We start from the raw sequence: 25721 nt of genomic DNA, 5'->3' as shown, positions 1-25721 counted from the left end.
ATACATGAAACATGCACTAGATCTTAACTTGATGTTTCTCAAGGAGGAATAGAGGACATTAACTCTACATTCAAGAACATGTCTGGAGCCTCTCATTGATATTCCAGGAGGTGCTTCTACCACACTAGCCCTCTACCCCTCAGTTACTTGAGAGGTGAGAAATTCACTTCTTCGATTATTTTCTCAACTTAGGTCTATCACAAATAAGTTATATTGAACAAGTATTAATTAAACACCCACTGTTTACCTTTTATGATACTAGAAAAATTAAGTGCAGAGTTAGAACACACACATAAATCAGTATATTTACTGGGTGCCACTGAGTGACAATTAGAAAGATATTTTTATATGCTATAGTGCTTATCAAAGGAATTTTTCTCAGCATAGTCATTATTGTAATAGGTCCTCTTAAATAATTGATAAATGCCAAATCCTTTAATACTTAGTTTCAAGACATTTTAAACAATATTATACTTGTAATGTCAGAGGACAGGAGATTCGAAGACATGGCAGAATGTCTAAAGGCATTTTATATAGTCCAGTTAGAATACCAGAGATGGTAAACTTTTATGACTTCCAAGCTGTATTTTTAGGGTTTTGCTTTTAAAGGTAAAACCTGTCATACTAATTTTCTGCCTCCAGAAGTATTTACTTCCCTTATATTTGCAATCAACTGTGAACTACCGTGCTCTTTTGAGAGCAGACGTTAAAGTATCTGTAAAGGCCTTGTTTGATTGTAAATATTATACATTGGATTATGTTTATGCAAATTTATCTTAGCTGTGTGTGAAAATAAGATTGGCTTTTGAAAAATGCTAAGTGCTATGTTTTACCCCAGCTTCAGTTGAGGCAGTTGATTGGAATAAATTGAGAAGGATCAATATTGTCATGAGGCTGATAGGATATGCATTTTTCAAAAGCTTAGGAAACTTTTTTGTCCATGAATAAGATATAAGATAATAAAACCTTATATATTCAGAGAGAAAAGGCTACTGCAGCAAATTTAATTAAAAGACAAAGGTGTTCTGTTAGGAAGAGAGTTACCAAAGCTGTTCTGACAAAGGTAACTGGCTGTTCTGAAATGGAAGAATCTGATGATACATATTGAAGATCTTGTTGCTCTTTGCAATGAATATGTGATTTGCAATACATATGACATTTTTTTAAAGTGAGAGCTTTTACTACCTAAAGTTGCTTACAGGAGGCTATATGAAAATGTGAAAAGAAAGTATGGGATCATTGGTTTTTAGAGCACCTTAAAAAGTCTCTCAAATGTCCTGACTTCCTAATTGAGGAAATTATTGCAAATGATGTAAAGTCTGTTTTTCATCATCCTTTCTAAACTTACCCTGGTTTACATTTTTATATTAAGTTAAATTATAACTGATCAATATTCTTTTATTTTTCACATGAAATGTATATTTATCATTGAAAAAAAAATCCCTGTCAGTCTAAAGTAGTAATATTTCACTTGGCAAGGGAAAGGCAAAAGGGAGCATTAGAGAGGAACCATCAAGAACATTTTAGGATGCTCTAGCCTGAGGAACATTGGTAATGAAAGGTTACTATTGTGGAGATAAATGAAGACCACCCAAATGACAACAACCCGGGTCTACTTATTCAGAGCTTGCTAGAGCAAGGGAGATGCTCACCATCGCTTGCATTTGGCAGAAAATCAAAGGCAGGCAGAAATGTGCATTAGGTTTACAGTGCAGGAGGAGACGGCTTCAGGTCTGTGCTCATTGGAGGCTGTAGGGCTGGGGAAGCTGGAGGTGGGCTAACAAGAAGTGAGGCACCCTATGTACTTGACTTTCCCTGGTTGGTCTTGTGTAGAAAGTGGGGGTGAAAATTAAAGAAGCTATCAGTTATTAATCAAGTCTGGCTGTTTTCAGTTGATTGCTTAAAGTTTGGTTTGGCTTTTTGAACTAATCATTGCAGATTGTAAATTAGATTTCTACTTTTATATGGGATCTGGCCATTGTCAATTTGTATTTTCAGTGTCTCACTAAAGACCCATATCTCTGGTATGCCTATGTGTGCATGTATTAATGTTTGGATTTCAGACATGTATTTACCAAGAAATGGCATGCTTTCCATTAACAATTGCACGTGTGGGCACAGGAGGAAAAATTGCACACCAATAGGCTAGTTGGCTATGATTTTACCATGTTAAATGTATCAAGCAGAATGAAACAGTAGGGGAAGCAAACACCAGTGCGACTCTATAATTAACCACAATATTAATATCATGACTGTGCTTGTTTGTATAAAAGGAAAAAATGACTTCCAAAGACCAATTTTTATAGTGAGTAATATCTCCATTTGTCTTTCATATTTCAAAACATGTATTCAACATGATGGCATTATTGTAATTGAATTACCTTCTCCGTTTAGGTAATATTAACACTGCATTCAATTTTTCTGTCTTTTTGTTGTGAATTGCATATTTATCAATTGTATTATGTGCCTCTGTTTTTAGAAACTGGATGAAAACCACACTAATTTATCCAAATTTTAATTTCCTGAGTAATGAACTTTAGCTCCCATAAGAGCTAATATTTTCAGCAAAATTTATCAGACTCTTCAGACTCCAATAGTTATTTACACTTTCTTCTGTGTTTTTTTCCTTGAGAAAATAAATTATGAATATGCCAAATATGCTATTTCTAATATTTAACAAGATAACACATGGCTTGATAAAATGGCACTCAAAAAGAAATACAAATTAATCTTATAATTTTGTTCTAATAGTTTATAGAGGTCTGGAGCCAAAGATTTGTTCTCTCTCTGCAAGTCACAAAGCACTAAGAATGCTTTTATTCAAAACTGAAAATCTGTCTGTATATTTATAAAAAGAATGTTCACTGGTGAATCTGAAATATAAAGTTAATGTTATTAATAGATTCTCCTTCAAAAGTAAGTTCTCCTAAAAATTTTAATTTTACCTTTCTTACCAAGTCATTTAATCAAAATATCTTAAAAGAGAACGTACTGTGGGAGACTTACTAGGCTTTACAGAAGACAGAAAAAAACCTAAAAAGACAGAATCACTGCCTACAAAGTTATCGAATAACAAAGTATACTAAATAAAAAGAAAAATGGCACTATATTAAAAATGTCCAATAAAGTCAACCTTTGCTTCTCAGTTATAGTCCATTGTAAGACACAAAACATAATTTGTTTTTCATCCCATAGCAGATCCTGATATAAGTTTTTCAAAATGTCCCTAACTTTAGAATTCAACTGCTGCTAAGGATAAAAAATTTCTTCCAATGTATTTAAATAAGGAAAAGGAACATCTTCATTTCTGTCTATTTCATATACTCTAAGAATCTCCCCTACTTGGGAAACATATATTAGTGTATTAAATTGTCAGCAAAAAAAATTTGGAAGAAAATAATGGTATAGGTCAAAAGAGTAGATCCTTAGATCATGTATTTAAATCGGAAAAGAAACACACATGAAGAAAAGGGAAAAAAAAAAAAAGAAGAAGAGTAAGAGAGATGTTTCTCATAACTAGATAAGGATGACAGTTCCACCAATGTGCTACAAAATATCCTATGTAATTTGCTTACTGTGTTTTACCTGCTGTATGGCTTGCTTTAATTGAATGTAGTCTCATCATTGACACATCCTCTGAAAGCTTAGAAAAACATACCATTGGAGATCTAATCTAGGGTTAGAATAACAATTAAAATGCACTAGCACTCACAGAATTTCTCTCATAAATAACTCTAAATATCAGGCATTCTTGATTTTCCCAGCTTGTGAACAGATTTTTCCTTTTTAAGTAGAGAGATATTTCTGTTGCAAGTGAATCATGAAACCTTGGGAACAAGCAGAGTAGTTATAAAATACTTCAGGAAATCTATCAAACTGGCTAGGGATTCCCCAAGGTACTATAAGTCTGACAAATTTGGCATTTTTTACTAGTCTGAGGAGAGATTGGACAGTCCCCGATACATGTACTGACAGTCCCCAATACATTAATGTTTTCGTTAAGTACCTTCCTTTTCTTAAAACTTAGCCTAAGTTGGCTGGGCACGGTGGCTCATGCCTGTAATCCCAGCACTTTGGGAGGCCAAAGCGGATGGATCACCTGAGGTCAGGAGTTTGAGACCAGCATGGTGAAACCCCATCTCTACTAAAAATACAAAAATTAGTCAGGTGTGGTGGCTGGCACCTGTAATCCCAGCTATTCGGGAGGCTGAGGCATGAGAATCGCTTGAACCTGGGAGACAGAGGTTGCAGTGAGCTGAGATTGTGCCACTGCATTCCAGTCTGAGTGACAGAGTGAGACTCCATCTCAAAAAATAAAAAATAAAATAAAATAAAAAATTAAAAAAAAACAAGAAACAAAACTTAACCTAAGTTGTTAACTATGAGCTAACTAAATTAACCTGCATTCGTTTTCTTTTTTCATCTCTTTGACGTGATGAATACATTTTATTTTTATATCAGTTTTCTTAAAATGCATTCATTCATATTGACTCTTATGACAGAAGTGTAGTTAAACACTTAATTGACTCCTGAGTTTCCTTCGGAAGTTCAGGTTCATCCCTTAATGAGATTATGATCCTGTTGTAACTGAAAAATCAAAGTAAATGGGTATGGATTCTAGGCCTAAGAAAAGATAATTTTGGTGACTAGTGACTCTGTGAGGAAAAACTTTCTTTCATCTTTTTCCAGATGTCTTCTCCCTAAGACTCTCTGAAATTCTTCTGGTCTGTTATAAAATACAATTTGAGTATGAAAATAGCTAACATATGAAAAAACCTTAGTACTGTGCTTGCAATACACTAACTAAATGCTCCATAAATATTAGCTATTATTAGTAGAAAGTAGGGCTGTTCACTGTGGAAAAGAGGCTTCCCTTTTCCTTTGTCATTCAGTACAAACATGTGAAATGCCCTGGAAGATATAATCTGTAAAGTTTATTTATATTTTATGAGTTTCAGTAACAGCTACTTCAAGGCCATACATATAATACTTCTGTATAAACCCCTTTCCTTAGTACCACTTTACTTATCTTTATGACAGAAAAATAGATATGAAATAAATTTTTTGACAGTCTTTTGCCAACACAATAAAAATATGAAGCAGGAAGCTAAGGAAAGTTTTGTTTTGTTTCGTTTTCTCTTTACCTTCTGAATTCCTTTACTTGGTCCTGCCTCTTTTATTCATCTAAATCCCGGGTATGTCCTCGCTACCCACCGACTCTCAATACAGAATCTTTCCACATACAAACACATGCTCTTCATTGATCTATACCTTTGTTTCTCCAAATCTTTAAAATCGGAATTTTGATGACTTTAAAGATTCTCAAGCATGTTCATATTTCCCTGTGTCTTATTTGCACAGCTGTTTCTGCGCTAATGCTTCACTTGGTGTCAAGGTGTCAAAGCTGAGTAAGCCCTAGAATCTGCCCTTGAAGTCCAGGGCCTGTGAGGAACTAAAAGTTCATATAACTATGATGAAACATGTGAAAGCATCGTACACATATTACTATGGTAACAAAGAAAGGATGAGCAATTCTACCTCAGAAAGTTAGTGCTAAAACCATCATTCACATGGAGAATATTTGTCCCTACATATAAAAAAAAATCAGAGTCTTGCATGGAAAGACATCCCAGATGGAGAGCACAACACTTTCAGAGACATTTGCTCAGGAACCACAGTATGGAGAACTGTGGCACTGCTGGAGAGAGGAGGAGTGGGAGAGATGCTGGAAAGAAGACAGGTGATAGAATAATAAGAGGACCTCACATCAACCTTCCAGCCTGTAGGGTTCGTTTTATATTCATTTCACAAAAGAGGAAAATGAGGTCCATAGACTAAAAAATGACATAGGAAATAAACAGCAGAGCTCAAATTCAAGACCAGGTCTTCTCCTAAAACCCATCTTGCATGATTTCTGCTGCAATATATGACTAGTTGGAATTTCTTAAATCAAAGTATTAAATCCCTAATTTAGATACAAGAAATTAGACTTTAGTATGGTATATGCTGAAAGGATCTTTTAGACAGAGCTCCTTTTACAAGTGTTCCAATTACCTCATAAACAAGTCTTTTCCTGAATGTATATTGTTGCTTTTCTCATCGTAAGGAAGTTGGAGGTGAGGAGAAAGAAGAAAGAAAGAAAGAAAAAACTAATACTGATTGGGTGCCTTCTGTGAGCTACAGATTATTTTATGTGTTATGTTTTATAGGTATTTTTTATACTATATTATTTGAATGCTCACAACCATTTTGTGAGTTAAATATTATTGCCACTTTTAAAGATGAGGACTCTGAAATTCAGATATAAAAACACCAGCCCGACTGACTTGTCCAGTCACGCAGCTAGTTAATGCTCAACCTCAAGTTGAGGTTAGGGCATTAACTAGGAGTTAGCTTGACCCAAATAGGAGTTAGCTTGACCCAAACCCAGATCATCTCATTCCTTTATCTAACTGTGCTCCTTGTGAATGGGCTCAACAGTAAGCTCAAAACAAGGCCAATCAGCAAACTAAAACATTGATGAAGGAAATGTTTTAGGACAATGTCTCTAAGAAAGGACATTCCTTGGTGAAGGAAGTAACATGGCATTTTCAGCTTAATCAAATAATAACTTTGTATTTTAAATAACATTTGGACTTCAAATTTGGACTCCAAACAGAAAGAATGATGAGATCAGGGAACTATATGAATGACAAAATAGACCATGAAGCACCATGAAGAAGAAACAATGAGTGAATGGGAAGAGATACACTACATAAAGTGGAAGATATAGAGTCTCTTGTTCTCAAGGGCTTTATTTGCCCTCTCAAATTATATCTGTCTTATAAGTATGCCCAAAATCTGTGAATTCATACATTAGTCCCTCCTTACTGATGGGGAATACTTTCCATGACCCCTAGTGAATGCCAGAAACCATAGATAGTACCAAACTCTAAATATAATGTTTTTTTATGCATACTTGGTTATGATAAAGGTCAATTTGTAAATTTGGCACAATACGAGATTAGCAACAATTAATAATTAAATAGAGCAATTCTAACAATATACTGTAATGAAAAGTTGTGTGAACGTGATCTCTCTGTTTCTCTCAAAATATCATATTGTACTGTTCTCACCTATTTTTGTACCACAGTTAGCCATGGGTAACAGCTACTGTAGAAAATAAAACTGCAGGTTAGCAGGAACTACTGTATTTACCAAAGGATCATTGTCCCATATAGTCATGTTGTCTCCCAGAATCCTAATAGCTAAACATTTACAAATTATGATTGTTGACCAACCTAAATTCTAGAACACGTTGATACTTTAGCAGAAGAGGGTAATTAACTCAAGCTCCTGGCCTAGTAAACATCAGTGTTTGAGAGACTGCTTACCATCAAGAGAGGGCTCCAATACTGGTCTGAGTCTTGTGTAATCATCTTCATAGATCTTGCACACTCAAGTTAACTCTTCAATATTTAGCTACTTTTATCCAAGGCACTCATCATAATGATCATATGCAATCCTCTGTATTTGTATTCTAAGAGGTATATGTCGCTGAAGACAGAAACATTTAACTACTTGACTATATGTATATAATGAATTACTTAGAATAAAAATGAAGAAGTTTGACTTGATAGTTTTTTTTTTTTTTTTTTTTTTTTTTGGCCAGAAATTTTACTGGTAGTTAAGCTATACGTCACTTAGATTAAGAAGTCATTATGATAATTTTTAGTATTAAAAATAATCATGTAAATCATAAGCATAGTTCATTAAACATGTGCAGATGTTGTTTTGGATCAGGGCAAGATAGTAAATATTTTGGCTTTGTGGGTTATGTGCTGTCTGTTGCAACTACTCAGCTCCCCTGGCACAAAAGCAATCAGACAATATGACAGTGAATGGACATAGCTATATTCCAATAAGACTTTATTCATGAACAGTGAAATTTAGATTTCATATAATCTTCACATGTCATGAAACATTGTTCTTTTTAATTTTTTCAACTGTTTAGAAATGTAAAAACTATTCTTAACACATGGGCCATACAAAAAGAAGGAGTGGACTAGATTCACATGGGGGCTTTAGCTTTACAATGCTTGCACTTGACAGTTACGTTTTTCATCCAAATTTCATCATCTATTTCAAGACTTCTCATCCATATTGCATAGATAATGAAGCTAAATATAGGAACATCAAACTTTGGCAATTTTCTTGACTTCCCTGAATCTCAATTTCTTTATATATGTACACTAGGGAGAAATTATTTTATAGAGATATTATGGGAATTTAGTGAAATATTTATTTATTCAATTATTATTAAGTTATTTCTAATTGTAGAGTCTTCCCTGAAATACTAAAGTTCAGAAAATATACAGTGTAAAGGGTAAATCTTGACCCTGCCCAGATGAGGCTTAGAACCAAGTTTCTAAGACGTAAGCTAAGTATGAAGTTATAATTAATATGATAGAAGCTCTGATGGAAAAAAAAAAAAAAAAAAAAAAAAAAAAAAAAAAAAAAAAAAAAAAAACACTGTTGGCCAAAGGGAGACTATAGCACAAGTGCATATTCCAAGTTCAGGAAAAACCTCCTGGAAAACAGTGGTGTCAAACAGGGCTACCAAATGATTCACTGAACTGAAGACATGGGGGGAAACAAACAAATAAACAAACAAAAAACATTTCAGTCAAAGACAATGCTGTGGGTAAATTCCAGAGGTGAGAAAGAATTGACCCATTAAGAAACTGAAAGAAGGGCAGGGTGTGGTGGCTCACGCCTGTAATCCCACACTTTGGAAGGCTGAGGCAGGCGGATCACAAGGTCAGGAGATTGAGACCATCCTGGCTAACACGGTGAAACCCCATCTCTACTAAAAATACAAAAAAAAATGCCGGGCGTGGTGGCGGGTGCCTGTAGTCCCAGGTATTTGGGAGACTGAGGCAGGAGAATGGCGTGAACCCGGGAGGCAGAGCTTACAGTGAGCCGAAATCACGCCACTGCACTCCAGCCTGGGCGACAGAGCAAGGATCCAGCTCAAATGACAACAAAAAAGAAACTGAAGGAAGTTCACATGACTGAAACACAAACTTCAAGACATAAATATAAAACTGGATTCCAGAAATAATGCTAGAAAAGTAAGAAGCCATATAAAGACATGTTCATAAGTCTAGAAGTGATCTTAAGAACAAAGGAAAGTTCCTGAAAAGTTGTGAGCAACGAGGGCATATTATTAGACTTGCATTGTGAAAAGGTCATTCTACTGCCATTTGAAGAATGGATTAGAGAGTGGCAAGAATGAGTCCAGGGAGGCTAGTTCAAAAGTAGATGCTGTGATCCAGATGAATAATATTAGTGGCTCAGATTCGAGTAGTGGCAGAAGAAACTAAAAGAAGCAGTCAGATTCAAGAAATATTAAGTTATTTGATTTATTTTTATTGCATCCAATGTTCTGGGAATATAAAAATAAACAGACCAAACTGCCTGGTTGTCAGTATGATGGACAAAGTAGAGTCAGATATTATTTCTGACTGGTAACATGAACTAGGATGAAAAAAAAATAAAGAAAAGCAATTTGGTGTGTTTTAATTAAAAACCCTGACTAAAATTTCTCATCAGTATTTCTTACAGTTCTTTAAAGGGGTACATTTTCCCCGCTAAAGCCATTTAGGGCCAGAAACAAAAATAAAAAGAGACAGTGAGTTTATGGCTCTCTAAAACAGCTTTACTATTCTTTCAACTTTCTCCTACCTTTTATACCCAGAGAATAAAAAAGAAAGAAAGAAAAAAAAAAAAATGGAAGAGAGGAAATATATGACTGCAGTGACAGAACAAGTGCAGATATCACTGATATGAACAGATATCAATAGAAAACTACTCATGTACAGTGCCTCCCCTAAACCTGATAATAGACATTTTCTTCAAGGTAGAAGATGCCGTACTTTCCAACAGCTTACCTGGAGCTTTTATATATTAATTGAGTATGCTATTGAGAGTTTGGTTCTTGGGTTGATACTCTTCATTCAAGAGGATTTCTATCAAGATATCAAGATATCAAGATCCCCACGAGTTTTACAGGGGCCATCTTACCTCAGTTTTCTATATCCTGGAACCCTTTAAAATGGTTAATGCCACAAATATTTTCCTCAAAATTATATTGCACTCCAAAATAATTCAAATTTGGAATATTTTTGGCTAGCGATTATTCTGCCTTCAGTTTAAATGGTTTCCATAGGTAAACATATCATGCTGTGTGTGTGTAATTGGACTCATCTCACACTTCCTATTTTATATGCTTTACATACAGAAAAACATATTCATAAATGATATTTCCAGAATACTCCAAAGCAGAAGGTGAGGCCATTACAAACTATCCTAGTTAGGTGAACAGAGACACATAGCAAATGGAGATCTTTGTTTAAAAAGTATACTTTGCTTACAAAGTATAAAACAGTAAGTTTAATTCTTGATCCATTCCATTGGTAGCGTCTATGAAGCCCTCAGCCCCCAGTGGACATGTCCACCAGTTGCGTAGACTTATATGAAACTAAAGAAAGTGTATTACGCTGGAAATAATAGACTTGACAATCATCCTCTTTGTATATGATATTTGAAACTATGGCAATTGATGGAAGTACCTAGTGAAATTGTCTGGAGAAATATCAACATTTGACAAACCTCAGCAAATGAAACTGAAGAAGAGCAGCTAAGAAGTAGAAGATAAGTAAAGATCTGGCATCCACAAAACCCCCAAACAGCCTGTTTCTTTTTTTATTTTTATTTTTTATTATACTTTATGTTCTAGGGTACATGTGCACAACATGCAGGTTTGTTACATTTGTATGCATGTACCATGTTGGTGTGCTGCACCCATTAACTCGTCATTTACATTGGGTATATCTCCTAATGCTATCCTTTCCCGCTCCCCGCACCCCACAACAGGCCCTGGTGTGTGATGTTCCCCTTCCTGTGTCCAAGTGTTCTCATTGTTCAGTTCCAACCTATGAGTGAGAACATGTGGCAAACAGCCTGTTTCAAGAAAGTATATTGTTCCAAAGGCTCTGTAAAGGGCCACTGGGTTCAGGAAAGCAGTCAACGGTGATCTTGACAAAAGTGATGTTCATAGTGAGGTTGGAAGTTTGATGCAGTGAGTACAGGTCTAAGTGTGATGAGAGGAAATCAAGACTGAATTCAAGAGCTCTTTCAAGAAAATGGGCCCACAGAAAATAGGAAAAAGACAAAATAATTTTTGGCTGGTTTTCTTGTATTTTTTTAAGATGGAAGATACCTGAACATGTTCCAGTAGTGATAGAAAAGAATTAGCAGGAAGAGATTTTAAAGGCTTGGAGAGAGATAGATAACAGAGAAATCACTGGTAAATCAGGAAGAAAAGGAATCTAGGAAAGAAACAGAAGGTCTCTTTTTGAAATGATACCATCTGCTCTTTGCTTACATGGAAACAGCAGGAAAGTAGAGGAAAGTAGGAAAGTATGAGGTATGGTATACACCTGTAGGCTACATGTCAGGCAGTTGAGACATCTCCCTCTGAAGATTTTTATTGTGAAGTAGCTAAAAGTTAGGGGAAATGATTAAGATGATTGATTTACATAATCATTTTGAAGAATGGATTATTGAAAGCAAAAAAGGCCAGATAAACATTAATGATTAAGAGTTAATAGTGGTATTTAATCTACTTATTTCTAAAATAATGAAGTTTCTACAAGTGTCTAGGAACTGTTTTGTTCTCTGTAACTATTTCTACAGGATGAGTAAGTAGTTTCTATTATATATAAATATTTACATATGTGTAAATATGTATTCAGATATATATATACACACATATGTAGGAGCATATGCACATATAGACACTATAAATGCACAATGAGGATATGGAAGAATATATAGGTATGCATTTTGAGATATGTTCATATATGTGTATATATATATCTACATAGAAAGACATATGTACATATAAATTTAAACATATACATATATATGAAAAACTGTGAAATATATTCATATGCATTTTTTGTACCCTCACCATTCTTTTGAAGTATGTTATTTAATTGCACACTTTGTATAGTTGTACTCTCTCTAAAAACAAATTTAATCTACATGTAGTTGATCAGGGAAAATTATCCCATGATTTTGTTATTTTGTTGTTCAAGAATAAATATAGCCCAGAATTATTCTTGATGTTGCTATGAATTCTATGAACCTTCATATAATTCCATCCAGATGTTGAATTTTAGCACTTACCTCCAAAATACCAAGATATTGTTCAAATGATTACTGGTGTAGCTGTTAATGAATTATTTCAAATTTACCTTTCCTCAGTGCTAAAAAGAAAATATTTCCTATGCATGAGAAATGATAGAAAGACGAGAGCCACTTCAGAATAATCACTAGGGGAGAAAGGCATCTAAGATTATATATATTATTTTAATTAAGGGTGCTTGAAATTGTATATGGCTTTCTTTGAATAATAAGCATCTACAGATGAGGTATGATTGGAAAATGCAATCTCTATTACAGGTTCAATTAAATCAACTTCATTTCAATAATGTTGAATGATTAGAGAAACTTTTATCAGAATCATACTTTGAGTCATCATTCAAAGAATCAATTTTTTTGAAATTCTGCAATGTGGTGTGCTAGATAAGACAACAGGACTTTAAAATTAATGGAAGAAGTTTGAGAGTGATTAAATTATATGTCTTAATCAGTCTGATTTAATATGACTAGTGGATAGAATTTTCACTTATTCACAAAAGACGACCATCTCGGTTAGTCAACCTTATAATTAGTGAGAAATAACCCTCAGAAATTAGTGTGTATACCATATGAAGAAGAGTTTACTCAAATAATACATAACCTATTTACCTTGAATTTTTCATTGCTTATAAAATGTATTTTTATTTTAAGCCATTAAACTGTGTAACATTTGAATGAGATTATTCTTGTTGCTGTTTTCTGTTCCAGGCTAAACCAGGATAATTAGTTATGAGGAGATATAAAGTATTGCAAAATGACATGTTATATACTTACTTGTTATCAAAATACAAAGCTGTCAGTTTTTAAAAAATTGAGATTAGCATTTATTTTTAAATCTATTTTAGATGAAATTTTAATATACATTTATCTATAGGCAACTAAAATATAGTATTCAACTTTATCCAAGTGTCTTTCATTATAGAGAAATACACATTCACAAAAGATTTCTTCAAAAGTTGCACTATCCATATATTTTTTAAGGAGAAGCATGCGACATGATCTATTTGTCATAATGATAAGGTATATAAGATATTGTATTGAGATATGATTTAAGTTTATAGAGAAATGCTGATAAATGTTAAAATGTGTTATGCCTAGATAAGAAGGTATAGTTAAGAAATAAAAACAATATTTGATGCTATCAAATCATTATATTATAAATATGTAAAAGCTAGTTAAAAGGTTTGATTTAAATTACATCCTTTCTTCCCTATTGACATTTCAATGAGATTAGTAAGTCACATTTATATCATCCATCTGCATGGCAATATTAAAATACACTTTCAGGCCGGGCGCGGTGGCTCAAGCCTGTAATCCCAGCACTTTGGGAGGTCGAGACGGGCGGATCACGAGGTCAGGAGATTGAGACCATCCTGGCTAACAGGGTGAAACCCTGTCTCTACTAAAAATTACAAAAAACTAGCCGGGCGACTTGGCGGCACCCGTAGTCCCAGCTACTCGGCAGGCTGAGGCAGGAGAATGGCGTGAACCCGGGAGGCGGAGCTTGCAGTGAGCTGAGATCCGGCCACAGCACTCCAGCCTGGGTGACAGAGCGAGACTCCGTCTCAAAAAAAAAAAAAAAAAAAAAAAAAAAAAAAATACACTTTCAATCTTTCATGTAATCCATGTAAAAGGGACACATAAAACATTAAATAGTAGTCCTTGTCTCTTCTTTGCTGAGGTGAAGTGAAGGTTTTAAAGCAGGAAATCCTGGAATGAGACAAGAAGATAAAGTTTAAAAAGAACTGGTGAGGAGAGGACCCCTTTTGTATATGCAACTGATAATAGTCAGAAATGTTTGAACTGCCTGAAATCCTAATAACTGCAATAAAGGAAAAAGTATTATTCTCTCTGGCCCAACAGGAAAGAGTTAACCAAAGACGGTGATAATTTCTCTAAAACACAGAAATATATGTGTGCCAGTGCCTACTATGCTTTCATCATGTATAGATGTATCGAGAAGTTTCTGTCTGTGGGAAACAGGAGCACACCAGACAATGAATCCATCAACACCTTGATTTTGGACTAACCAGTCCCCAAAACTGTTATAAATAAGTGTTTGTTGTTCATAAGTCACCCAGTTTACGGTATGCTTGTTATAAGCAATCTGAACAGGCTAAGACATGGACTCTAAAATATTCTGCAGCTCCAAATTACTATGTGTGTTAGAAATCCAACAGACCAATACTGTATGAAGCTACTGAGATTTGGGGGGTTAGATTGCTTTTGCAGCATAATGAAGTCCATAACTCTAGCTGATGACCTAACTGTAATAAAGTCTCAAAATCTGTGCTCTTAATCTAGATGTTGTAATAGTAGCTACGATTTAATAGGAAAACAATCCAGACACAATTTAATAATGATTTCATTTCTCTTTCAGCCTGAAATTGGAAGTGAAACTGTGATTTTATTTTCATATAAAAATTCTGAATTAGTAGATTTTCCAGCAAGGTGGTAATAACAGGGTTAATGTTCATAGATAAATAGTCACAATGTTATGGTGAATTGATAAAATGCTTAGTAGTTAAAGACTACAACAATTTAAAATGAGTTGGCTTTGCCAGTTTTTACTTGCCCACCCAACAGTTGTTTTGCACCAACAGTTCTGAACTCAGTTCATTTTAAGTGTACATACTGTTTTTCTTTAGGAGAAAGAATAAAATATTCATGACAGTCTGTGGTGATTCATACATTTTTGTTACTCAGAAATAGCTAACTTCATTAATTCTTCAGAATGTCTTTTACTGCCCCAAAACACAAATAGTATGATAACATGTCTGGGGGATTGGCTGCTGAAATGTATTTAAAAGAATTCTATGCCTTCTAATATACAGTGTTTTGAGAAAGAGTTTAAAATTTTAGAATATCAGGAACAAATCATGTTATTTAATAATTGATAAAGGCTGTTCCTACACAACTTTGACATTCTGTCATTCTATTCAGGTCAGACTTTAAAAAAAAATCAGTATTTTCTTTTTTTGTTTGTTTGTTGTTACCACCCCAAATGCAAAGCCTCATTTTTTTTTTTTTTTTTTAAGTTCTGGGATACATGTGCAGAATGTGCAGGTTTGTTACATAGGTATGCATGTGCCATGGTGGTTTGCTGCACCCATCACCCTGTCATCTACATTAGGTATTTCTCCTAATGCTACCCCTTCTCTAGCCCCCAACTCCCTAACAGGCCCTGGGGTGTGATGTTCCCCTTCCTATGTCTGTGTGTTCTCATTGTTCAACTCCCACTTATGAGTGAGAATATGCGGTGTTTGGTTTTCTGTTCCCGTATTAGTTTGCTGAGAATGATGGTTTCCAGCTTCATCCATGTTTCTGCACAGGACATGAACTCATCCTTTTTTATAACTGCATAGTATTCCATGGTGTATATATGCCACATTTTCTTAATCTAGTCTATCATTGATGAGCATTTGGGTTGGTTCCAAGTCTTTGTTATTGTGAATAGTGCTGCAATAAACATACATCTGCATGTGTCTTTATAGTAGAATGATTTATAATCCTTTGGGTATGTACCTAGTAATGGGATTGTTGGGTCAAATGGTATTTCTGGTTCTAAATCCTTGAGCAATCGCTACACTGTCTTCCACAATGGTTGAACTAATTTATGCTCCCATCAACAGTGTAAAAGTGTCCCTATTTCTCCACATCCTCTCCAGCATCTGTTGTTTCCTGACTTTTTAATGATTGCCATTCTAACTGGCATGAGATGGTGTCTCATTGTGGTTTTGATTTGCATTTCACTAATGACCAGTGTTGATGAGCTTTTGTTCATATATTTTTTGGCCACATAAATATCTTCTTTTGAGAAGTGTCTGTTCATATCCTTTGCCCACTTCTTGATGGGTTTGTTTCTTTTTTCTTGTAAATTTGCTTAAGTTATTTGTATATTCTGGATATTAGCCCTTTGTCAGATGGACAGATTGCAAAAAGTTCTCCCATTCTGTAGGTTGCCTGTTCACTCGGATAATAGTTTATTTTGCTGTGCAGAAGCTCTTTAGTTTAATTAGATCCCATTTGTCAATTTTGGCTTTTGTTGCTATTGCTTTTGGTGTTTTAGTCCCTATTTAGTAAAAGGTGTTGGGAAAACTGGCTAGCCATATGCAGAAAACTGAAACTGGACTCCTTCCTTACCCCTTATACAGAAATTAACTCAAGATGAATTAAAGACTTAAATGTAAGACCTAAAACCATAAAATCCTAGAAGAAAACCTAGGCAATACCATTCAGGACATAGGCAGGGCAAAGACTTCATGACTGTTTTCTCTTTTCTAAATTATCTATTCTCATTTAAAGTAAGTACTAATGTTTGAGAAAGACCAGATTTTTCCCTAATATTCTTTACATTACCATGAACAGCAATAATGTATTAATTATATGGGAACCTTTCTTTATTGTTACTCTTACATCATCTTTTAGGGAGTAGAATAACGGAAGCCTAAAGAAGTGGTTTCATGTCCAAGGTCACAAGGAGATGGACAGAACCAGGGTTAAAATCCAGATAAACTGGCTGCTACACCATTGTCACTCTGTTCTAGTAGAAGAGTTCATCCTATTTTTGTTCCATTGTTTATGGACTCTTTTTAGTAGATGTTTAAAATGCTTAAAACAATAGTAGTGTCTTTAAAATCTCATATCTCTCTTTCATCTATCTCTAATTGGTACATATATCCATAGTAAATACCAAAATTACAAACATACTATACCTTGAATATTTTTTGCATGGACATTGTAAATGTTATTATTGGATGTCTTTATTATTTCTCGATAGTCCTTGTTACTTGATGATAACTGATCAAAGAATGTTAGGAGGTCAAAAATTCAACAAATGACTATAAGATGGACACTCAAGGCTGTGCATGGTGGCTCACACCTGTAAGCCCAGCACTTTCGGAGGCTGAGGAGAGTGGACTACCCAAGGTGAGTTGTTCGAGACCAGCCTGGCCAACATGGTGAAACCCAGTCTCTACTAAAAATACAAAAATTAGCCAAGCATAGCGGCTCATGCCTGTAATCCCAGCTACTCAGAAGGCTGAGGCACAAGAATCACTTGAACCTGGGAGGTTGCAGTGAGCCAAGATTGTTCCATGGTACTCCAGCCTGGGTGACAGAGCAAGACTCTGTCAAAAAAAAGAAAAAAGATGAACCCTCAAATATTTGATGGTATAGAAATTACTATCTTTACAAATCCTTCATTCATTCAGTAACTGTTTATTTAAACCTACTGTAAGGAATGAAATGTGATTAGGTACTGTGTATATAGTCGTTAACAAATAGGCAAGACAGCCACACTCAAATAACATATATAATATATGTAATTTATTAGAATACATATTATATACAACATATAATATATTGGAATACACATATGTATATAATATATTATATAATATGTATTATATATTATTATTATATTATATATTACATACATAATGTTCAGATATATGTATATATAATATATATATGTATATGTGGGTGTGTATATATATACATATACACCCACACTAACAAAAAGTCTATGAAACTAAAAAGCCAACTGTTCTGAGAGATAAAAATGTTGGGGGAAGTTGAGAGAAATTCTATTTCCCTTTTGTTTGACACGGAAGCTTGACTAAGAAGCTTAAAATTAAGCTGGGGGTTAAAGGATGAGAATGAGTCAGCTCTACAAAGAATTGGAAGCAGAGCACTTCCGTTAGTGGGAAAAGCACATGCAAATTCATATAGGCAAAAAAAGTCTTAGAATGTCTCGAACATAAAAGTGATTGAGAGGGAAAGTGGCTCAAAGTGAGAGTGAAGACCAGATTGTTACAGGCCTTAGGATACTGGCTGATATTGGAGGGCAATGAGAAGCCAAGTTTTAAGAGCAAAGTTATATGATCTAATCTAAGTTTCAAAAACAGATAAGTCATCCAGGCTGTATATAAAGAATGTTTTGGAGGAGTCTAATTTTAGTAACTTTGGAGATTGACTTAATATAGACTTACTTTCTGGTACATAGTTACAGAATGCTGGATACATTTAAAGCTAAACAAGCAAATAAGTAACTGACTGGAAAAAGAAAGGTATTCCTTGATGTTAGAAAGAATGAATAATACCAAACCAGAACTGTAATTTATTAATCTGATGCTACAGTTGTCTAGAAAATTAGATTTGGCTTTAGGCTCTAAGTTCAGGCCCTAGAGTTTGAATACCCACTTACGGATAAAATGACATAGCCTTTGAATTACATGATGAAATCTGCATAGAGAACAACCTTAGAAAGACTGGTAACTTGGCCTCAAGTGATCCTCCTGCCTTAGTCTCCAAAAGCACTTGGGATTACCGGTGTGTAGCATGGTGCCCAGCCACATTATCCTTTTGATGCAGGGCTACCAGCACTGATTCCTACATCTGCTATGATCTGAGCGCAAGATTTTGAATCCTTCACTAAATTATTCCCTCAATTTCCTCTAAGAATGATTTAGCCTTAGAATAAGTCACAAGATTTTTTGTTTTTTTAAATCAAAAAATTAATATACTAGGCCTGGTGTGATGGCGCACACCTGTAATCCCAGCACTTTGGGAGACTGAGGTGGGAGGATTACTTGAGCCCAGGAGTGCTATCCAACATGGTGAAACCCTGTCTTTACAAAAAAAAACACAAGAATTAGCTAGGCATAGTGGTGCAGGCCTGTGGTTCCAGCTACTTGGGGTATTTGCGGGGAGCATTGCTTGAACTCAGGAGGTGGAGGCCACAGTGAGCCAAGATTGCGCCACCGCCCTCCAGCCTGGATAACAGAACAAGACCCTGTCTCCAAAAAAATACAAGGGGGAAAAAAAAAAGAAAAAATTAATATATGAACAGCAACCTTGAAGGAGATGATTGAAGTTTAGAGTTTAGTCTGATTTAACAGTGATCTCAAGAGAGCAGATTTTTTTCTTTTCTTTTCTTTTTTTTTTTTTTTTTTTGAGATGGAGTTTCGCTCTTGTCACCCAGGCTGGAGTGCAGTGGCATAAACTCAGCTTACTGCAAGCTCTGCCTCCTGGGCTCAAGTGATTCTCTTGCCTCAGCCTCCAGAGAAGCTGGGATTACAGGCACCCAGCTAACTTTTTTTGTATTTTTATAGAGATGGTGGATCACTTGAGGCCAGGAGATCAAGACCAATCTGGGCAACATAGCAAGACTCTGTCTCTACAAAAGTATTTAAAAATTAGCCAAGCCTTGTGCCACACACACCACTGCATTCCAGCTTGGCAACAGAGTGAGACCTTGTGTCAAAAAAAAAAAAAAAAAAAAAAAAAAAAAAAAGGATAATGTGATTATTTTGGTGTAAACCTCGTTTTGTACCAAAACACTAGCATGGAATTTTTTAAAGTGAGGTATGATTGCCATTGTCTCATCTGCTTTGTGCTAAAATGCTTTTTCAGTTGTGATTGGGGTAGGGGCCAGGATGAATCTCCTCTGTAACTCTGACCTGAATCTTCAGGAAAGAGGATTGAGGAAGAAGGTCTTGGTTGAAATAAATCGGGTTGTCAAGCAGGGGTGATTTTGCCCCCATGGAACATTGGCAATGTCTGGAGACATCTTTTGGTTGTCACAAATGTGGGATGGGAGTTGCAAAAAAAGAAAAAAGAAAGACTGGTATCTTGTTAAATGAGTCACTAGAAATCTCTATCTACTACTGGTCCAATATGTTGCTAAAAGAAAACTTGCTCTACCTAAGATAAAAGAGTATGTTCATATTGAAAGTACCATGAAAAATTGACATCCTAAACTCTACTACATGTGGAAATGGTTTACAGTTTTATATTATTCACATGATGTGAGAATCTCCAAGTTAGAAACATAAAGTAAAACTTGTTCTAAATTGATGAAGTAACTATTGCGCATGACAGTTACAAATGTAAACTGCTTTACAGTAGTATTTTTTAATATTTCCAAGATGATTTTCTTAAAACATGGATTAGGTCATGTCACTTCTCACTTAAACTCGGGTTTCTCATTGCACTTACAATATCAGTTAGCAGCCTAAATGCCTATGACAATCTGATAGCCAATCTCACTTGGAACTATAGCCTCTTAGCTCATTCAGGCTGTGTACCAAAATGCTATAAACTCAGTAGTTTATAAACAACAGAAATTTATGTCTCACAGGTCTGGAGGCTGGGCAGTTCAAGATCAATGCTTGGCAGATTCGTGTCATGTGAGGACTGTTTCCTGATTCACAGGAGGTGCCTTTGCACAGTGTCCTCATGTAGTAGAAGGAACAAGCTAACTCTCTGTGGTCTCTTTTCTAAGGACACTAATCCCAATCACCAGAGTTCTGCCTTCATGTTCTAGTCACCTCTCAAAGACCTTGCTTTGCAATATCATTAACTTGGGGGTTAGAATTTCAACATATAAAGTTTGGGAGGACACATTCAGGCCATAGCACCCTCTCAGCCATTTTTATTTCTTTGAAACATACATAGACATATGTGCACAGAAGTGTTCACAACAAAAATTATAAATAATGGTAGAAATTGATCCACTGTGATAAGCGTACAAAACAATCCATCTGAACACAACAATCAATGCTGAAATAAACTATAAGAGTTTTTTGAAATTATTAAATAATTTTAAAAATTAGAAACCATAATGAAAGGATTGATCATGGGATAGAAAGTAATTTTAAAAAGAATTACTCTAGAAATAACATAGTCAGTGAAATTAAAAATACAGTGGATGATTGAAAAAGGAATGTATATAAATGTTGAGAGCTATTTGTTGAAGTGAAACATAAATGTAAATAAGTAACCCAGAAAACATCAAAGGAAGGAAAATACAATGAAAAATGAGAAAGTCATATCTTTTGACCCTCTCATTCTAAATTCCAGAATAATTTAGAATGATTCTAAATATTATCGTTTCTAAATATATTAGAAATCAATTGAATAAATCAATTGAATAAAATTAATTTATTGATTCTAAATTGAATAAAATTAATTTATTGATTCTAAATATAAATAATTATTGGGGGAGACTCAGTATTTGAAGGCAAAATGGCTGATAATTTTCCAATATTCATTAATGAAGTCAATTTTTATTCTGAAGATCAAATCACAAGTAGGATATATTAAAAATAAACTCACATCTAAAAGAAATTGTGATTAAGTGGCTTGTAGGGATCAAAGAGAGGTTGCCTAAGTAAGAATAACAACTAGACTGCAACCAAGGACTCCTTCATAGCAGCAAAATAAAATAGAAATAACTTCAAAATGTTAAAGAAAAATAATTCACAACCTAGAATTCTGTACTAATCTAAAGTATCATTCAAAATTGAGAAAGAAATGGAGATATTTTTAGAAAAAGGCTGAGACAAGTTTGCCACTTACAGGCTTTCACTGAAATAACTACTGAAGAATACGTTCAGTAAGAAGGAAATTGAATCCTGTTATAATGCAAAGATAAAAGAACTAACACTGTGCCAAAAAATGGTGAAGATGTGGATAAGTATAACTAATTTTTGACTATAAAGAAAATCACACTAATAAGAATTACTAGAAAATATCAGACAATGTAAGAGAGAAAATGAAGGGCTTTAATGAGTTGTGAGCATCTCGTGTAGTTCATGGTTGGGAGATGGGTACAGATATTGATTACCTCTAGACTTTGTTAGTCAACTGAGCTTGCCTACGATTTAATGTGCCTGACCAAATAAATAAAAAATAAAAATAGAATATACAATTAAATATATTCAGAAATAAAAGAACAAGGAAAAAAAAAACTCAGTCAAGCTAATATACTTCAAGAAGGAGAAAAGGAAGAAAGCTCATTGTCTAGAAAAAGCAAAATCATAAAAGAAATGCAAATGTATCTGTAATTATAATAACAGAGTAAATATTTTTAAAATTCTCAGACTGGATTTTTGACTCTTAAGAAATGCAGTTACGGGTCGGGCACAGTGGCTCAAGCCTGTAATCCCAGCACTTTGGGAGGCCGAGACGGGTGGATCTCGAGGTCAGGAGATCGAGACCATCCTGGCTAACAGGGTGAAACCCCGTCTCTACTAAAAACTACAAAAAACTAGCCGGGCGAGGCGGTGGGCGCCTGTAGTCCCAGCTACTCGGGAGGCTGAGGCAGGAGAATGGCGTAAACCCGGGAGGCGGAGCTTGCAGTGAGCTGAGATCCGGCCACTGCACTCCAGCCTGGGCGACAGAGCAAGACTCTGTCTCAAAAAAAAAAAAAAAAAAAAAAAAAGAAATGCAGTTACATATTAATTTCAAGTTGTACACTATCAAAGAAGGCTGATGTAATAATATCAACATCAGCCAAAGTAGACTTTAAGGCAAAGTTCAAACTTAGAGGTTTTTCTAATTAGAGGATGAGCTCATAAGGTTTTTAAAATGAATAATTAGGAAGTACAGCAATTCTGGATATACAGGCACCAACTAACATGTATACAAAATAAAAACTGATCAAACTGTAGGAAGAAATCAATACATCTACTACCACAATGTAAAATCATTAATACATTTCTCTCTAGAGATGTAGAGAAATTGAGAATAAATTGGAATAATATAAGAGCTGGGATGGGAGGTGGGGTAACTACATAAGATAGTGTACCTAGCCATGGTGAGTGTCTTAGAGAGGGATTGTGAGCTACTACAGGAGAATTTAGAGCACAATGAAATCAGGAGATTGTTTTTTAATGCATTATAATAAAGTGTCATAAAACGCAATGGGCAGATTTTATAGCTCACTACTATTTGCATATTTTTTGTATATGGTATGTTTACCAAATTTTCCATTTGTATTTCATATTTTCATCATACACACATGCACACATAGCCACACACCATCAATTTGGATTCATTTCTCACATTTTGTTATCTGTAAAAGTAATGTATTGAGAGCTTTAAGACCTTAATCCCCGTTCTGGATTTGCCTCTAAAAGTTATGTAATGTTTGGCAAATCAAATCATTTCAACTTTCAACCCCTATATTCTTACCTGCAAATTGAGGTGATAAAATCAGACAGAGAGGATGTATTTCATCAATTGCTACTCCATAAATTTATCTAAAATGTTTGACGTTTTGGGAATTATAAATGCATATTTAAATTATGTATTTCACAAGTATATATTGTGTAGCAATTAGTTTTTCCATTAAAATGAGGACAAATTATTTATTCCACGAATGACACAGTGCATATCTGAGATAATAAAACCCAGGCACTTCTTAATCTGCCTGAGTAAATGAGGTGGTTAACTAGAGCACAACACCAGGATATGTCCCCAGTTTTTTAAATAAGTTGAATAAATGGGCACTGAATTACTGCTACCCCTACAAAGACATTGTTAGCAATTTATCATAATGAAGGTAAAAATAAAATATGTACATTACTAAACATAGCCTCTTTTGGTGCTGTTTTCCACTAAATAAATTACATTTTAAGTGAAATAAGCTTTTTGTTATAATCTACCAGAGCCTTCATAGCCTGACCACAATCTATATCATTACCAGTATTGCATAATATAATCTGGTAGATTTGTTGATAGGATTAAATTAAATCATCTATTTACAGTTACAATGAAAGGTCTGGCACACAGTAGATTTTCAGTTAATACTTGTTCCTTTCCTTTGCCTGCCTTTAGAATATGCAAAAACCATAGACACACTATGTAACCTCTTTATCAGACCAGTGTGCTAATTTATTTGCAAAAAGTGAACAGTCATATGATACAATGATGCATAGTGTAGTGTTTCTAACTTTTCTGAGGATCTAAACATACAAAGCTCACACAAACTTTAGAGAACAAAGGAAGCAGGTTTCCTGAAGTTTATGGGTAGGTGTCCTACCTCTGCTACTTAATCGGCATCTAGGGGCGGGCTTTGCTGAGCCCCAGCCTCTAGTCAAGCTCTCCTAGAAATAGAAGAGACTGCTCAGTTCACAGCATCTATATGAGCAAGTTGCCAAAGAAACATGAGGTTTGTCAGAGCTCTGGCAGGTGGTTAAAATCCACTTTGGGTTCCAGAAAATAGTCACAATAATAAGCTCTTCAGATAGCCCTCGACTTCTGTTATTAGATTGAATCCTTCAATACTCTCAGTACTCCTCAATAACCAACCATATGCTAAAAATTTAAGAGAATATTGTGCCTGAGTTTTAGAGTAAACCCTTACAGATGAGGTAACAGAGGCCCATAGAAATTCAAGTAGTAAATTGACACATTCTAAATTAAGGCTAATGTGTTTTCAACAATAAACATTTAGATATTATACTTTTTGGTGATGGTGGTAACATGGTAATATGAGTACCAATTGTTAGATGAAATTAAGACATGAAATCCTTTCTATCTTCACTTTTCCAGATCAGGCTTTACTTTGGCCTATTATGTGGAATGTCTTAAGCCTTTTTCCAGGTTAATTTGTTAGTAATCACAGTGCTTCTCTTTTAAAAAAAATCGAATTCTTCAAGACATTCCAACATAAATAGAACATCTTTCTCCTTTATAAAGAGCTTATTGAGAAGGAAGAAAGGGATCCCTTGCAATATAATCATCTTCTCCAACTTTATTTTCATTTTCTGCTTTAAAAAAATCCTTCCATCAAGACTGATTGACTTGGTGTTAGGATCAGAATTTTCACTTACCTGTTCCTCTTACTAAGAGTGCTGCCTTTAATTCTCTCCACATCTCTAAATTGTATCCTTCCTTTAAGATCCAGCAAAATGGAACTATTCTCCAAAAACTGTTCTTGGTCTATTGCTGTTCATAGTAACCAGTGTTCTCCTATTTATTTAACCTTTGAGATGTGACATTTCATATGTTCTTTTTGTTTTTCTTTGCTAATAGCATGCAAACCATCCAAAGCCCCTTTAGTACAGGAACTATGTCACAGTTTTACCATTTAACTGGGGACTACTGAATTATATGTAGGAGCTTTATAAGCATCTCATCAAGATAAATATCACTTAGACAAAGGGTACTAATAAAAGTATAAGGTCATATGACATGGTTTAACTGGTCAACTATAAAGGTACTAAAATTCTTGAATTGTTGGGCTATGTTATATAGGACATCCTGGGATATTTGAGAAGCAAGGAACTATTAATATAAGAGTCCTGTTTATCACTAAGCAACATGTAAAGAAAAAAGAGAAATCTTGGAATTTCTAGAGCTTGACAGTGTGCTCTGTTTATGCAGCTTCTTATTTACATACATATATTTTTGGATTCAACTAAACAATAGCATCCAGTTCTAAGAAAGTTACTGTAAGAACCTTGTCATGAATATAATCACACATCAAAGGATCTAAAGCCCTTGTGGTGTTTTTTCTATTTTTAAAATGTCAAGTCTCACTTTGTAGGATGCAGTCCGCAATAACATTTATTGCATTTATAGTCGAGAAGGAAACTGCATTAACAATGTAATTGCCTACAGTCAGGGTCACATATATTTTGACCATCATTTAAAATCTCACTAGGTAGAAGCAGCAAGTT

The 25721-nt window shown here is 34.7% G+C and overlaps 1 protein-coding gene across 1 annotated transcript in view; it reads left to right on the top strand.

Moving 5' to 3' along the window:
- The window catches only part of NAALADL2 (N-acetylated alpha-linked acidic dipeptidase like 2), a 978063-nt gene that overhangs the window by 877832 nt on the left and 74510 nt on the right, over positions 1-25721 (top strand). The gene's annotated exons all lie outside the window — the stretch shown is intronic.

This window comes from Piliocolobus tephrosceles, chromosome 2 (assembly GCF_002776525.5).
Source record: "Piliocolobus tephrosceles isolate RC106 chromosome 2, ASM277652v3, whole genome shotgun sequence".
NCBI lineage: Eukaryota > Metazoa > Chordata > Mammalia > Primates > Cercopithecidae > Piliocolobus > Piliocolobus tephrosceles.
The sequence above is the reverse complement of the archived record's forward strand: the minus strand, read 5'-3'. Positions and strand labels throughout refer to the sequence as shown.